Source organism: Lupinus angustifolius, unplaced genomic scaffold, assembly GCF_001865875.1.
Source record: "Lupinus angustifolius cultivar Tanjil unplaced genomic scaffold, LupAngTanjil_v1.0 Scaffold_436, whole genome shotgun sequence".
Lineage (NCBI taxonomy): Eukaryota > Viridiplantae > Streptophyta > Magnoliopsida > Fabales > Fabaceae > Lupinus > Lupinus angustifolius.
Genome location: NW_017727837.1, coordinates 24,224 through 30,367, shown reverse-complemented (window position 1 = coordinate 30,367; position 6,144 = coordinate 24,224). Strand labels below are relative to the sequence as shown.

Below are 6,144 nucleotides of genomic sequence, written 5' to 3'. Positions count from 1 at the left end.
GAAATTCAAGAAGTGAGGGTACAAGTTCCATTTACTTGTGTCCCTAATAATGTTGTTCCTCAAGTTATTGAACCGATTAGTAATGATGGAGAACAACAAAATAATCACATTACTGAAAATGAAGTTGATGAACCTATAGTAGAAGAATCATAAGAGATAGCATTAAGAAGATCTCAAAGAGAAAGACAATCTGTTATTTCTGATGATTATATGGTTTACCTACATGAGTCATAATGTGACATAGGAATTGAGAATGACCCGATTACATTTTCACAAGCCACAGATAGTACTAATGCCGATAAATGGTTAAATTCCATGAAAGATGAGTTAAAATCTATGAAACAAAAAGAGGTTGGGACCTTGTTGAGTTACCAGAAGTTTCCAAAATAGTTGGTTGTGAGTGGGTTTTCAAAACATAGCGTGATTTTTATGGTAACTTAGAACGTTATAAGGCCAGACTTGTAGCAAAAGGCTATACTCAGAAAGATGGTAATGACTATAAAGAGATGTTTTCACCAGTCTCTAAGAAAGACTCACTTAGGATTATCATGGCACTGGTGGCTCATTATGATTTGGAGTTACACCAAATGGATGTGAAAACTGTTTTTATAAATGAGGATTTATCAGAAAAGGTCTATATGGATCAACCAATGGTATTCATAGAGAAGGGAAAAGAACACATGGTGTGTAAACTTAAGAAATCAATATATGGACTTAAACAAGCTTCACGACAGTGGTATCTTAAGTTTGATGATACTATTATATCATTTGGGTTTAAGGAAAACATTGTTGATCGATGTATATACCTAAAGGTCACTGGAAGTAAGTTTATCTTTTTGGTTCTATATGTTGTGACATCTTGCTTGCAACTAATGATCTTGGTCTTTTAAATGAGACTAAGATGTTTCTCTCTAATTTTTTTTGAAATGAAAGATATGGGTGAGGTAAACTATGTGATTGAGATAGAAATATTTGTGATAGATCACAATGACTTTTAGGCTTGTCTCACAAAACATATATTAACAAATTTTTAGAGAGATTCAGAATGGTTAAATGTTCAGCATCTCCCATTCCAATTTAGAAAGGAGACAAGTTTAGTTGATGCAATGTCCACAGAATGACTTGGAACGGAAGCAAATGGAAGAAATTCCTTATGCATCTATAGTTGGGAGTTTAATGTATGTTCAGACTTGTACGCGATCAAATATTAGTTTTGCAGTTGGAATGTTAGGAAGATACCAGAGTAATCTTGGTATAGAACATTGGAAAGCTGCAAAGAAAGTTCTGAGATACTTACAAGGTACAAATAATTACATACTTACTTATAGGAGATAAAATCACGTTGAGGTGGTTGGATATTCAGATTTAGACTTTGCCGGATGCATAGACACAAGAAAGTCTATTTTCGGTTATGTGTATTTATTAGCTAGAGGAGTTATCTCATGGAAGAGTGTGAAGCAGACTGTTATTGTTGCATCCACTATGTAAGCTGAATTTGTGGCATGCTTTGAGGCCATAGTTCATCATGCTAAATAGCTGCAGAACTTTATTTCAGGACTTGGGGTTGTCGGCAGTATTGTCAAGTCGCTGAAAATTTATTGTGATAATTCCGCAGTAGTCTTCTTTTCTAAAAATGACAAGTATTCTAAAGGTGCTAAACATATGGAGGTGAAATACTTTGTCGTTAAAGAAGAAGTTCAGAAACATAGAGTGTCAATTGAGCATATTAGCACTAACCTTATGATTGCATACCCTTTGATGAAAGGGTTACCCCCCAAAATATTTACTGGTCATGTTAAAAATATGGGCATTATGTCTGCTAAGGAATGTTGAACATTATGTTATTAATAAAGTCCAATGTTTGACACTTTGAGCTCATTAATATTTAAGTTTATGTTTAATATTTTATTTTCACACTTATCTATACATGTAAGAAGGGTAATGTTGAAAATAAATTTTTCTTTCTAGATAACATTATTATATGATTCCCTTTAATGTGTCATGTTAGGATTAAGGCTAATATAATAGTACATGGAAGAGACTGTATATCGAATAAATAATGTATAACCGTCATGACTTTTATTAGTTCTTGTTCTTAATCATGAATTGTGATGTTATGAATATGGAAAACATATTATGATTATGCACATTATGTTAAGATATATATCATATCATGAATTGTATTGTCACATGAGACAAGTGAGAGAATGTAAGAATGTCTCTTGTGGCATGAAAGGATATACTATTTTGAATAGTATAACTCTTGAATTGGAGAGTTGTGAATGAAATGATAAGACTCTTGGAAAAGAGTCTATATATAGTGCTTGATGGAAGCATTATACTTATCAAAAAAGACTTTAAACATTGACTCCATCTCTGCCCAGAAACATTGTTCTATTAGCCATCAATAAAGGAAGAGCATAGAAAGAAAAGGAAAAAGATAGAAGAGTCTCTCTATTAACCAAGAACAACACACATCATTAAATAAGGGTCGTGTCGCCATGGATTGTGGTAATCCACAACCATTCTTATTATGTGAAACCTATAAATTCTTAAAGATCCATTTACACATGGTTTCCATGACAAAACTTACACTGGCATGCAGTGGCGGATCTTAACTTAAACTTTAGGAGAGGCAATAATATTTAATTACACGTTAATTAAATGCACATGTGGTAAAATTTTCATTTATTTTCTTTTCAATATTAATCACTATGTTGTGTACAATAAATTTATCTTCTATCTTCCTACCTCATTTTGTTTGGTTGTTTTCATTGTTGAAAATGATATTTATGTTAGCCGAACCACAATAATTAAGCACAATAGTTAAGATAAGACGAACAATTTGATAAAACAAGACATGACTAATAACATATGGTTGAGAGTTTTTCAAACTTGAATGACTTAATAATACCAAGAATAAAATGTGGAAATTGACATCTCAAAATAATCTTCTCTCTTGCTCATTAAAATTCATAGCATATAATTGTTGGACAAAAATACATATATTATTAATATTAAATGAATTTTTATGATATATATTATCAATACATACATAATCTCTTTCATTATGTGTAAAGTATTTTTGAACTCAAATGAAGTCATTCATTATAAGCAACATCATCATCTACACATGTAAAAGAATTAGATCCATTTATGTATAATTTTTAGAATGACAAACAAGTTAGACTACATTTATTTATCAAGGTAGAAATTAAAGGAATATGTGAGCTTCAATGAGTTACTTCATAAAAATGTCGTTTGGGTGTAGTTAAGTGGAGAGTATGTGTTGTTTCAAAAAAGTGTATTAATCTATGTATCACTTGTTATGCTTGGTTGAGAAAATGTACTTTATAATTTAAAATTTTAATAATTAAGTATTTTTCAAGTATCACATGGATTGACATATTTTGTGGGACAATAAATATGTTCCTGTATGCAAAAATTCAGGAGGGGCAGCAGCCCCCACCTGCCCCTATAATCATCTGCCACTGCTGGCATGCTGCCATATACACACAGTTACATTCATAGTCACCTGATATGTGGTTCTCTTTGGTACATGTGTGGATACGTAGTACGCGGTACATTACTCTATCAAATATAAGTACGCTACGAGTATATTAAGTAGAGTTTTTATAACTCTTTGCATAGTCATTTATAGTGCGGCTTCTTGTAAGTTTGAATCAACACAAGAGAAGAAATACCAAAGGATGAAAAGATTTTCTTGTGTTGTAACTTATTCTTTTTTTTTATTACTAAAACTGTAGGTAAAAAACTGGTTCATTCTTCAATAGGAATCAATTTGCAAAAGAACCACGAACTGGTACGAAAAAACCAATTCACAAAATAACTAATTCGCAGAAAACTAATTCGCAGTTCCCCACTTAAAATGAGAGTTGTGTTTGAATGTTTACATTCACATGGCAATACTGCCATGTATTGTGAGTCAAGTACCTTATATGTGGGCTTTCAGCTCATAAAGCATTTGTACTACGTGGTTCCTCGTTTTGCAATAAGTTGGCCTACCTAAAAGGTTCCATGTAAGTCAAGTACCTTTTAGGTAGGCCAATTCTAATTCTTGTGGTGCTAGTTCAAGGAATAAGGTAGCTACAATGAAAATAATTTGTACATAACCTTGTTACCAACAATAGTTTTCCCTCAATGATGTGGCTCCAGTAGAACTGATATATATTGAACTCATCATTTAACTTATGGTATAATCAAATACAGTAGTGGAAAATTTTCTTTAATTTTTCAAAATAAAATTCATGCCATCTAAGAGAAGTTGTTCCCAAATACCATTGACCCTAACCCTATTTCGATTTTTACACACTTTAAAAAGAGAATGATAGCCTAGTATACGAGGCTCTCACCTAATAGGATTTAGAGATGATAGATGTATGCACCCTTACCCATCACAAGTGAAGAGAGTATTTTCAGGATTTGAACTCATTATTGACAGGTCACAAGTGAGTAATAAACCAATTCATATAAGTGATATTAGAGCAGGTGAGAGAGGATTGGAAGGGCTTAACAGCCCATGGCGCCTATAGTGTAGCCCTACAAGCCAAATTCTGAGAAGTCTTAAGAAAATATAAGTTGTGCCTTAACTAACAGTTATAACTTTTAGCTGAGTAATAAACACTTGATCATATAAGTGGTATTAGAGTAGGGTTATGAGTTCAAAGCTTCAAATTCCATAGGAGGCAGAGAGCTTGTTGGCTTTTCTCCCCGGATTCAAAGGGCTTGATATCTCAACCCACCACACCGGATGAGGATCTTCTCCATATTATAACACGTGGCAAAAAACATTTTAATGCCTATGATCTTAAATTATTTTAATAAAAGGTTATATTTCCCTTCTCCTCATATTCCAGTGTACAGTTGGATACTAGAGGAGCTTGACTTCACCACACCTACCATTGTACTGTCCTAGCGGTAAGCGGTTGATGCTACACTAAAAACAGTTGTTTTAGGAGATTGAATCCCATAATTATCATTTATCATTTATGAGTGATCAGGATCACCATGTCAACACTCTAATGAGGAACAACAATATCTGGCTATGGACTACAGAGGAACAACAATATCTGGCTATCTACATATACCACCCAACTGACCCAAATCATAAAATGGCATACGAATACTTGTTCCATGTTCTTCCTTTCCAATTCAATTATGAAAGAGAGTCTCACTATTTAGAGATGAAAAGAATTCAAAAACTATTTTATCTATGCAGTATTCTAACTTGTCCATATACCATGAAAAACTGAAAACAGGGAGATAACCAAACTAATAAGATAACATATGACAGTAAATGAGTATTCACATACCCTCTCTCATGTTTCAAGATAAAGTGTAAGTGGCTTGTTTTGCTTATGAGGTCACCTATAAACAGCTTTTGAATGGAAGACATATATTTCCATTGTTGCTTTTATTGGTATGGTTGATTATGAGAAGACAAAACAAGTCTGGAAGTTTTGTTATGTTTATGTATGAAACTTTAGTAGAAAAAGATCTATCCGGTAACAAATGTAAGAGCTTTTTTATATTATTATTTTATTATTTACAACTAATTTTTAATATCATTAACTTTTAAATAAGAATAATATAAATGAATGGTAAATAATATAATAATTATGTATAATTTTTTACTATCAGTATGTATATAAATTATACTCAAACTTTAATAGGTTTTGATGAAGACACCAAAATCACCAAAAAGAAGAAAAGAAAGAATACTTATGAAGACAAAGAAGATTAAAGCTTCAAAAAAATTAGATTAAGTCTCTATAGGTACTTCTATCCTAAAACTATTAAATATACAAAGTAGTAATGCTCAAACTATTTTTAAAGAAAAATGAAACACTTTAAAAGTACAAAAAATATTTTTCAAAGTAGTGTGTAACGAGTTACTTCATCTAAGTAACAAGTTACATGTATGAGAAAAAGAGTTATCCAACTTTAAATTGTTCAGAGTAATCCATTACTGCTTTTGTGTAATAGATTACCAGTTTTACAAAAGTTGAGTAACCGATTACCCAAATAGTGTAATCGATTACTCTAATTCATTTTTAAAAGAACAGTAAAGAGAGAGTTTGGGTAATCGATTACCCACTATCAGTAATCGATTACTGAAGACTG

The 6,144-nt window shown here is 32.0% G+C and overlaps 1 long non-coding RNA gene across 1 annotated transcript in view; it reads right to left on the bottom strand.

Moving 5' to 3' along the window:
• Positions 1 to 5,420: 5,420 nt before the first annotated feature.
• The window catches only part of LOC109341348, a 14,445-nt gene continuing 13,721 nt past the window's right edge, over positions 5,421 to 6,144 (bottom strand). The window contains exon 3 of the long non-coding RNA XR_002106937.1: positions 5,421 to 5,431. This is a non-coding gene — a long non-coding RNA (uncharacterized LOC109341348). The remainder of the gene's footprint in view (positions 5,432 to 6,144) is intronic.